Below are 10,803 nucleotides of genomic sequence, written 5' to 3'. Positions count from 1 at the left end.
GCAGAAGAACTCCCCCACAGTTCAGGTGGAAACAGAGACCTGATGCTCCACCTGGGCTGTCACAAGTCCATAGCGCCAGATGGGATCCACCCAAGGGTGCTGAGGGAGCTGGTGAATGCGATTGCTGGGCCACTTTCCATCAGCTATCATCAGTCATGCTCATCTGGAGAGATCCTGGATGACTGGAGACTTGCTAATGTGACACCCATCTATCAGAAGGACAGTAAGGAGGATCCAGGGAACTACAGGCCTGTCAGCCTGGCCTCAGTGCCAGGAAAACTGTTGGAAAAGGTCATCTGAATGCAATCACACAGTATATGTGGGACAGCTGGGGGATCAGGCCCAGTCACCATATGTTCATGAAAGGCAAGACCTGCCTGACCAACCTCATCTCCTACTGTGACCAGATGACCTGCTTGGTGGATGAGGGAAAGGCTGTTGGTGTAGTCTGCCTAGACTTCAGCAAGGCCTTAGACATGGTCTCCCCCTACATTCTCCCGGAGAAGCTGGCAGCCCATGGCTTGGACAGGTACACTCGGTGCTGGGTTAAAAACTGGCTGCATAGCTGGGCCCTGAGAGTGATGGTGAACAGAGCGAAAGCCCACTGGCGACCAGTCACCAGTGGTGTTCCCCAGGGGTTGGTGTTGGGGCCCATCCTCTTTAATATCTTTATTGATGATTTGGATGAGGGAATTGAGTGCACCCTCAGTAACTTTGCAGACAACACCAAATTGGTGGGAAGTGTCTATCTGCCAGAGGGTGGGAAGGCCCCGCAGAGGGACCTGGGCAGGATGGGTCGATGGGCAGAGGCCAACGGGATGAGGTTCAACACAGCCAAGTGCCAGGTCCTGCACTTTAGCCACAACAACCCCATGCAGTGCTACAGGCTTGGGGCAGTGTGGCTGGAAAGCTGTGCAGAGGAAAAGGCTCTGGGGTGCTGGTTGATGCTCACTTGAACATGAGCCAGCAGTGTGCCCAGGTAGCCAAGAAGGCCAATGGCATCCTGGCTTGTATCACAAATAGCATGGTCAGCAGGAGCAAGGAGGTGATCGTCCCCTTGTACTCTACTCTGGTGAGGCTGCACCTTGAGTGCTGTGTTCAGCTTTGGGCCCCTCAATATAAGAAAGACATTGAGGCCCTGGAGCGTGTCTAGAGAAGAGCTATGAAGCTGGTGAGGGGTCTGGAACACAAGCCCTGTGAGGAGCAGCTGAGGGCACTGGGGGTGTTTAGTCTAGAGAAGAGGAGGCTCAGGGGAGACCTTACTGCTCTCTGCAACGACCTGAAAGGAAGTAGTGGGGAGCTGGAGGTCAGTCTCTTTCCACAGAGAACTAGTGATAGGACTAGAGGGAATGGCATCAAGATGTGCCAGAGGAGGTTCAGTTTAGAATTTAGGAGACATTTCTTCTCAGAAAGAGTAGTCAGGCATTGGAACAGATTGCCCAGGGGAGTGGTGGCATCCTGTGGTTGTCTTGTCCACCCCCACTCCACTAAGCTAAAAGAGAGCCACCTACAGCTGGCTTCCCAGGTCTGTGCCCAGACAGCTTTGAAATATCTCCAAGAAACATTACACTAAATTGCCATTGAGTGGCATTCCAACTCAAAAACAACCATTCCTTTTTTTCAGGCCTTGTATTTAAAGCATCTTCAGTATCAATGAAGCACAAGATGGGGGGCTAGCTACCACCTCCTCCATGCCATAAAACCACATGAAATAAAAATAAAATTGCCAAATACATGCAAGTAAGAACTGAAGTTTTGTTATCATATTGAAATTCAGCTTCAGCAATACATTTTGAATTGTTCATTCCACCTGTGCTAAATTACCCATTTTGTTTCTAAAGAGTACAATAGATTTTCTAAACACAGAAAGCATTAACATGGACTGAAGCTAAATTGTACTTATAATATATTGATGTATTATAAATCTGTTATTAGAAATACATACATAAACTGATAAATATAATGACATATGAGTATGTCACAGTATTAGTATTATTATCGAATGATAAAGAACCAACCTCGCCAAAAAAACTAACTGCTGTCAGAGAGTATAAGTGATTGAGACTTGATATGATTTCTTATATAGAAACAGTTAAAAATCCCAAAGATTAACTTGCCTGATTCTTTTAAAAAGGGAATTGTATGTGAATTAAATAGAATCAAACCAGCAAGGAAAGAAAACCTAATTAGAAAAATATGAGCAAATACAGGATTTGAATGCATTTCATCACACTTCCAGTGCAGTGGCAGGAAGGACACAACCAAAACAAATACATAAAATAAAGCCACCATGAAAAATTCTCTCCACATCAACTGAAATTTAGGATGCTGTCAACACAACTCCTTGATCAAGGAATTTTCAAGTCAGTGTGTCCAGTAAACTTAACCCAGGAGTCTTAAAGGAGCTAACAAAAGCACTTTCCAAACTTTTCATGCAGATTTTCACTAACTCCAAAGGACACTAAAGTTCTAGGTGGAGAAAAAAAATATATATATATTCATGTTTTTTTGAAGGAGAAATGGAGAGCAGCTCTAGAAACAGTAGCCAGGAATCATTCCCAGTCAAAATAAGCAAGCAGCTCCTACTAGAACCCAATGTAATAGAATTACAGAATGCAAAACCAAAGAAAATGGAAACCACAAAACAAACGTTATCTTTTTTATCTTACAAGTTTTGTTGACTTTAGAAATACCTTAATGCAGTGTATTAGTGAGGTAAAAACTCTGCAGACTTTATACTGGGTCACACTTAAAACTATGAACACAGATGGGGATCCTTATGTCCTATTACTTTACTCCCATAAATAGAAACAATACCCACATCACTCCTGACTGAAGCAGACCCATCAGATTTCTTTATTTCTGCCCCCAACCAAGCTTCTACTTCCTCATAAAATTCAGAGTCTGCATCAATGATTATAGCCCCTATAATTGGTTTCTCAGCTCTTGCCATTGCTATACAAATAACTTCAGCAGTTCTCATTTAATAAATACAGTCTAGATTTTATTTAAAATTTTGGTTTGATCACTGCAATCATCTATCTTATCTTGGCTGAGTCTGCCATGTTTCTAGTACTACATCTCTATATCCTCAATGCCTGAATTTGATTTCATTTTTCCATGTTTAAGTCTGAATTATTTAAGCTTTCCCAAATGTTGTCTTTATTTCTTTTCTTCAAGTTTATAGCACATGCTTAATTAATGAGTCTATTAATTAATATTAATTAATAGAATTAATTAATAGAAATTAATTCTTAGAAATTTCTTTCTCTGATTGAGACTGTTTTAAGTGTAATTACTTCCTACAGTTTATACACTGATAGGTTTGTCTTGATACTGGCAGCCATTTACCTCACAGATTCAGATCTGTCTTTGAGTCATGTAAAGTTAGACACACACAGGAGTGTAGCTCTGTGTATTACATTCTATCCTTTGCTCTTTGATTTATTTTCACAAAACTTAGAAAAGCATAGCATTTTAGCTTTTTAGCTCAAGGTTAGATTTGCTTGAATTTAGTAAAGCTATTGACAAAATGGTTGACAGGCAGACACACACTTAACATGATGTTACAAACCTATTCTCCTTTGGAAACCAGACTGGAAAACAACCAAAATCATAATGTCTGTCAGCAGCAGTTGCTGAGTCACTGCTCTTCTGTCACTGCAACTATCTGTAGTATGCTGTCTGCAAGACAAGTATACCAAAGATCAGAAAAAAAAATCTGACTGCCCTCCAAATTAGGATAGTTCACTTTGTGCACTGAGAAGAGTGCTTCACCTTGCTTAGCTCTCACTCCATGTTAGTTGCTTATGCACAGCACAGTTGCCAGCACACTGAAGAAACTGAAAATGAACAATCACACCACTATACTCCCAAACACCACTAGGTTTTGTCATGTGACTGAGATGTTTAGATTTCAATCAATGACTTACCATGCAGCCTTGCTGGAGAGGATCATCTCCCATTTTACACCTAACAAGAGAAGGCCAAACCACTTGTCAGAGACATTGCAATTTGTTAAGTGATTGGAGTCTCAAATTCTAAAAATATTATGAAGAACAGAAGATTTCTCTCACAAAGATTGAGGCAGTCCTTGCCACCACTTATGTCAGAAGTAGAATTCCAGTGAACATGCTTAGAAATCTACATATTGAATTTAGCAAGAAGTTCAAGTATTATTTAAAACTACTCTAAAAATGGAAGAATTTGTTAACCCTATTTATACATGCAGTGAAAACCTCAGTGGGTCTGACTAGAAGAGGCTGATTTTACATGAACTTCATAGTATGAAATGTCTAGAATTGCCCCTCAGTCCTTTCTTTGACATTCACAATGGGTTATCAGCCTAGGAGATTCAGCATTTTGAGTTTTAATGCTTGAGAAAGTGATGACCCATTATTTATCTAGTCAGACTAGGATCTTTGTTTAGTTCTGATGAATTACATAATAACTATAATTAAATGTTGAGGATGTTTCATAGACAAGAAAACACAGGCAGAAGCTTTTGTGTAGCGATAAGTACTGATAATTCAGTATCATCCATTCTTCCCTTTATTTTGCAAAGCTGCACACAGAATACCAATCAAAATACCCAAATTAACCACCACAGGACCTAGTCCTCCTCTTTAGACCAGCTGCCCTAATTTGACTCCTCTCTTAGTGCAGCTTGACTAACAGAACCTAAATGAGGCCTTCAATTGCCTTTTTTAAGCTGATTTAAGTCAGAAGCTAATTTACATAATTCATAAAAATTAGGTATGCTAATTAATACAAATGTACCTGAACAGCTGCTTGCCAAACATAGAAATGGGCAGAGTCTCAAAAGATCATACTTTCTCCACTCCCACTTGCATACTAACATGCGTTTCCCCCCCCAGCACTCGTCAAGTGAGCCAACCCGAGGTAAAATTCGAGCTTAGTCCTGCTATAAGGTGAGCTCAGCAGCTTGGCCACCACACACTGCCCAGATCAGCTACAGTGAACTAAATATTGAACAAACAAAAGCTCATATTTGCTATATTCTGAGGTGTAAAAGGCGCAGCTCCTCCAGCAGCAGCAGAGGCATTGCGCCACTCCATGGGCTGGGCAGCAGCTGCCCTCAGGTGGGGTCCGGAACCCGCTGCAAGAAGCCAAGGGCCACCACAGCAGGGCTCTGGGGGCTACTGCTAGGAAACTAAGAAAGCTGGGGAAGAAGAGCAAATTTGGAGGAAAACACTGTTCAGGGATGGGTTGTGTAAAAAAAAAAAAAAAAAAAAAAAAAAAAAAAAAAAAAAAAACCAGACAAAAAGAAGTCAGGTTATACAAAAACCATATCGGGAAAAACAGTCACCTGTGTTCTCTGCGTGCTGGAGGGAAGACTCCTCCTGTCACTGGCTGCAACACTTCACCTGGTAGCATCCTGAATGTAGGTTTGGGAAGCAGAACATTGCTCTGTGACTGGCATACGCTTTCCTTGTGGTATAGTTTCCCCTGTTAAATCCCTCTGTCCATTTTTTTTCTTGGTGTCTTGTTATCTGCAAAGTCTCTCTCTTCCAGGATAGCTGGTGGGGTCTTTTTCCATGGTGGTCTGAGGCTAGGAAAAGAGAGATTGAAGGCAACAACTCTCCTTTTAACTTCTCATTGCTTTGGCTTTTAAGGACATGTGTTGTCAATTAAAGATAAGGAATTGGCCATGTGCTTCCACCAATGGTTCCCTCTGTGCACTATTATAAGGACTTTGATTATAATTATACCAGTTGACCTAAGGAGTGGTGGGGAAAGGGAGGAAGGGTTGGTGGTTTTTTGTTTAGTTTCCCCCAAAGCCCTGATGTGCAAAGTTCAGTAGTCTTTGACAGTTGAAGTTTTCTTCTATGTTCTTGAGATTTAACAAGTTTGCAGCATAGCAGTTGTGAACAGCCTTTGTGTATGAGAGGCAAACAGCGGGTTGTGGATGAAATATGTCCTTTAAAAAGGCTTCTGAGGTTAACGTGTTTCGCCATAGTTTTTATTATATATAGCCTATATTTACTTGTCCTTATAAGAAGGACAAATGACTGGATTCCTACCATTCTTCCCCCTTTCTCCAAGCAGGCTATTGCATATATAAGACAACCACATATTTTACTCCAGGAAAAAAAAAAAAAAAAAGGCAGAAAAAAAAAGACTTCATAATTATGAATTCTATGCAGGTTTGGCCTGTTAGGAGTTCACATATTGAACTCCTGGGTCACATGTGGGTCATATAGTTAACCCATGCTAACAAGCACACTATGGACCATCCTTTGCTGAATTTGGTATATAGCTCCTGGTAGCTCCCCTGCTGGCACCCCTCTGTCAGCCTGCATGTGAAGGGGGCTAAAAGCCCCCTAAGGATTCCCACAGCCTGTGCCCTGGCTATATCAAGGCATTCTTTCCCTTTATCCAAAGGATGCTTAGAAAAAGTGTGTTATCAGGTTTCCCAAATCCTTTTGGCAGCGGTACTCCTTCCCAGCTGGTTTTCTATGCCACTTCCTAGCTGTTGGTTAGAGGGCAGACTGTGAGCAGACAAGCAGCAATGTGGGAAAGGGTGGGCCTCCCGCACATGATGGCAGAGTGATGATCAGTGGAGGAACGCTGGCATATGGCTGATTCTTCTTGTTGGTATTTGGTTTACCAGCCTAGAAAGGTAAAATTCTAAATTAGGAATAGAAAAAGAAGAGCTATTGAATTATTTAGAAATAATAAAACTTAGATGCTGCTGAAGTTGTCACAGTTTGTAGCACAGCAATACACTTAGCAAGAGAAGCATACTTAACACATCTCAGTCTATCTGACGCCAAAGCAGTTTTTTGTTTTTTTGAGACGAACACTTCTGAAACAGATCAGCAGTGCAGGCTCCCTCTGGTGGCTTCTTCCCGTAAATGATAGTTGTGGTGGTTTTTTTTTGTTTGTTTATTTTTCCTTGAAAGATCAGTGTAGTCCAATGGATTGAAGTTAGCCTGATGAAGTACATCTTATGTTTAAGAGCACAATGAGGCACTGCAACTTTCCTGTAAAGCGTTGATCAACAAGTGCTTTTTCTATGAATAATTTAAAAGACTGAGGGAACTGGGGTTGTTTTGTCTGGAGAAGAGAAGGACTTATTGCTCTCTGCAACTACATGAAAAGAAGGTGGGGGAAGCTGGGGGTTGGCCTCTTCTCGCAGGTAATTAGTGGGAATGGCATCAAGTTGCACCAAGGGAGGTTTAGGTTGGAAATGAGGAGACATTTTTTCTCAGAAAGAGCAGTCAGGCATTGGAACGGGTTGCCCAAGGAGGTGGTAGAGTCACTGTCCCTGGGGGTATTTTAAGGAAGGGTTGGATGTTGGTGCTTGGGGACATTGTTTAGTGGGTAATGTTGGTGGTAGGGGGATGATTGGAACAGATGATCTTGGGGGTCTTTTCCAGCCTTAATGAATTTGATTCTGTGATTCTATGACTTGGTACAGGCCTTATGTTATTATGTAAACTGGGGAAGAATGCACAGGAATGTTCTTTTTTAAAAAAATTTATTTTTAAGTATATTAACTATAAAGTAATGTAATCTTGTTTCATAATGTTCAAAAGACATTATGCGGAATTTTAATTCTGGCCCTGATGTATTTAGAAAATTATCATCCTTGTAATTACTTCAAAATAAGCATGTACTTAAGGAGATGTAGGAATAAAATGAGGTCAGAATAGAACACTAATATAAGATTTAAAACAAATAAAAAGCATACATACCTGCAAAAGCTGTTCTTGGGCATGTATCCATGTTCATTATGTCTTATAGATCAACATCTTTGAATAATAATAAAAAAAAAAGGTGGTGGGGGGGAGGAAAATCCAGATAATTGCATAACTAACATGATGACACAGCTTTCTGCTGTCAAGCTGTGCTATTCAGCTTCAATCCCACGTGGACATACCCAAAACCTACTAGATTGTGGTTAAGTAGTTAAAATTTCATAAGCAGCTAAATATAACCTCTTATTTAGGAAACTGTCAGTGTGAGAACCTTCTAGCAGGTCAGAGCAAGCATTTAGTTGAAACAGGTAATGTTACTACATCCGGTACAATTTACTTCAACCTGCAAGTAACACTGGTGAAGTCTAAATTGAACTGACAGCTCCTGGTGCCTATACAGACAGAAATGATGAAATGGTGTTTGTTAATGGCACCTAAATGTTGTGTTATTACTGGAACTCCCCAAGGAGTCAGCTCCAAAGCAACAAAGACTTTGATCAAACTCACTTTTGACTGCAAGTGTTTTTTTTTTTTAGAGCGGACCAAACTTTGTTTCTGCATGCATTTAAACTTTTTTTTTTTTTCTTCAAGCTTTCATCCCTACAAATACTATACTAAAGTGTTCAACCTAAGGTCTATGCAGGAAATGTTTCCTAGTTCTGAAGTAGCCTTTTGAGGAGCTTATGCCTTTATTCAACCAAATATTGCATAGCCTTACAAACTATTAAAAGATATTTCATTATTGTTTCTTGGCTTCTTTCTCCCTGTCTCTTAAGATGTGTTAGAATTGCCAGAATATTATTAAAGCAAGTTGTGCCTTTAAGAAATGTTCTTCTGTCAGTTTGTTTTATATTTTAGGCCAGTCTCTCTAGAATCCTTACCTAACCTTTACAGTACTGGAGAAAGGGGGAAAATGGTTGCTAGGATACTTGCAAAAAGGCAAATTAGCTGCACTAGAAATAAAACAAAAGGATTAAAAATCTCTAACCTTTGAGTTAAACATCCGGTTTCAACAACTGCCAAAGTGTTGTGGTTCTTTGAGAGAAAGAACTGCAAAATATTAATAGTACCCCCATTTCAAAGATACACGGAATTTCAAAGCATTGCCATAGTGAGAGAAGTTTAAGATGTCAAACTATGGTAAGTTTCCCTTGCTGTTTTCAGAATATTTGATCATTATTTATGTGTCTTTTGATATTTTATATTTTTCCATCCGCATTTGGAAGTGTAGCTACAGGGTTCTATGCCTTACATAAAACTGAGTTCCCAACTGAACTAAGTGGAGACCTTAAAACCACGTGGAGTCTATGGCTTCAGTGAAAGAATTAATTCTAATTGTTATCTAATTAACTTACTTTTAGACAGTGATGCTTTATTCTCATTTTACATCAGTTTAATTCTTCTGAGTTTTTCTTTATTAATAGCTTTGGCAGCAAAAATCAAAAAGAAAAAATAATGCTGATAATCTAGATGCTTTTTGTTTGCTAAAATATATGCCTTCTTGATTCAAATCCAGACAAGTCCTTAGATAATTCTGCATCTTTAATGTAGTAAAAATTCCCACTTACTTCTAGAAAATGTCCTTTTGAATATTCAAATTGATTGCAAAATAAAGAGTTCTGTAATTGTCACTGCTGTGCGTTAACTCTGGGGTAGAACAAGTACTCACAGAAAGCTATTAGGACTATTAAATGCATTATTTTTAGAGCTCCCTCTATTGTTTATCCATTCCAATGAGGCTTGCAGATTTTGATCAAATCAATGCAAGAAACAAAGCGATCTTGACTCTATACAGTGATATACCACCATCTGGTCCCTACAAATTTTCTTCATCATGCTTTGCAGAATAGCAAGTACATTTGCATTAATAGCCATTTCTTCTTTCCTTTCTACCCTGAGTAATGCCTAAGGTATAGCCCTTGCCTTTAGTATATATGTGGGACATCTTCTGGAACACAAGATGGCTTGGGTATTTTCTGTGTCTAGGACCAGAGAGGACTACACAGTACTGACTCTGAAGATGTTAATGGTCAGTTAGAGTAAACAGAAGACAGAGTACTATTAAGCCTCAGTAAGTTAATGTTCTTCAGAAAAATGTAGTAGGAAATGCTCCCTGCTGTTAAGTCACAGATGGGAGGAATTGCTGACCTCAGTGCATGATTAAGGAGAGATGAATGCATGCCAGCTGTTTATACTGCAGATGCCGTATAATAAAATGCATCTCTGAGTCTTCACCTTGCCAAAAATTGTCAGAGTTCATTTTTTTTTCTGAACAGCTAGGGATAACTTCACAGACTTAAAGGAAATAAGAATACTGCCGGTCTCATCATTCCTATGACTGTCCATTCTTGCATTCTGTTGTCTGATTCCTGTAAGAATCTGTTCTGCACCCCTTCTGATACCACCTAGATCATGGATAAAAGTATAGGAATTGCTTATTTACAGCAGGAATTGAAGATTATTTTGCTGCTCTGTCATGACTATTTTCTTTCTCCACCCAAGTCAATGCATGATATTTTACATAACAAAGATGTATACCAGGAGACTTCCCTGATGTAACTATTTTCTTGTTTGGCATTTTGACTCTTTTGCAACCACATCTTTTTCTTCCCCTTCTATTTTCTGCCATGAGTTGCAAGAATAAGTCCACAGTTCTGGTGTTGTTTTTTTTTTTTTTTTTTTTTTTTTTTTTTTTTTTTTTTTTTTTTTTTTTGTTGTTGTTTTGTTTTGTTTTGTTTTAAATCACAAAAGGATAATCATTGCCTGCATAAATGAAACTGGGCTATTCACAATCTGAGATGGTAAATTGGTAAGAATCCAACTGCAGCTGCATAAAGATAGCAAAACGCAAATAGGAATGGAAACACATTTGGATAACTGCAAACATGCCAAATCAGGGAATGTAAAGCTATGTCAAAATAAATGTTACTGCGATGCATTTCTGCAGTATCTACTGAACTAAAAACACAGAGGATATCGTACTATGAGGCTCAAGATTTACAAATCTTGAAAGAGGGTAGCATGACTTAAGAAATTCTTCACTCAGAGGGTGGTGGGCACAGGCTGCCCAGAGAAGCTG

The 10,803-nt window shown here is 39.6% G+C and overlaps 1 long non-coding RNA gene across 1 annotated transcript; it reads right to left on the bottom strand.

The window, feature by feature from the left end:
• Positions 1-1,753: 1,753 nt before the first annotated feature.
• Positions 1,754-5,605, bottom strand: LOC311442148. Its single transcript, XR_014696478.1, has 4 exons — positions 5,388-5,605; positions 3,933-3,972; positions 3,575-3,684; positions 1,754-2,469 (listed from the first exon to the last, which is right to left on the bottom strand). It is a non-coding gene; the product is annotated as an uncharacterized lncRNA (long non-coding RNA).
• Between the last annotated feature and the right edge of the window lie 5,198 nt (positions 5,606-10,803).

Source organism: Aythya ferina, assembly GCF_964211825.1.
Source record: "Aythya ferina genome assembly, chromosome: 10".
Classification (NCBI taxonomy): domain Eukaryota; kingdom Metazoa; phylum Chordata; class Aves; order Anseriformes; family Anatidae; genus Aythya; species Aythya ferina.
Note: the sequence above shows the minus strand (reverse complement) of the source record. Positions and strands in the feature narration are given on the sequence as shown.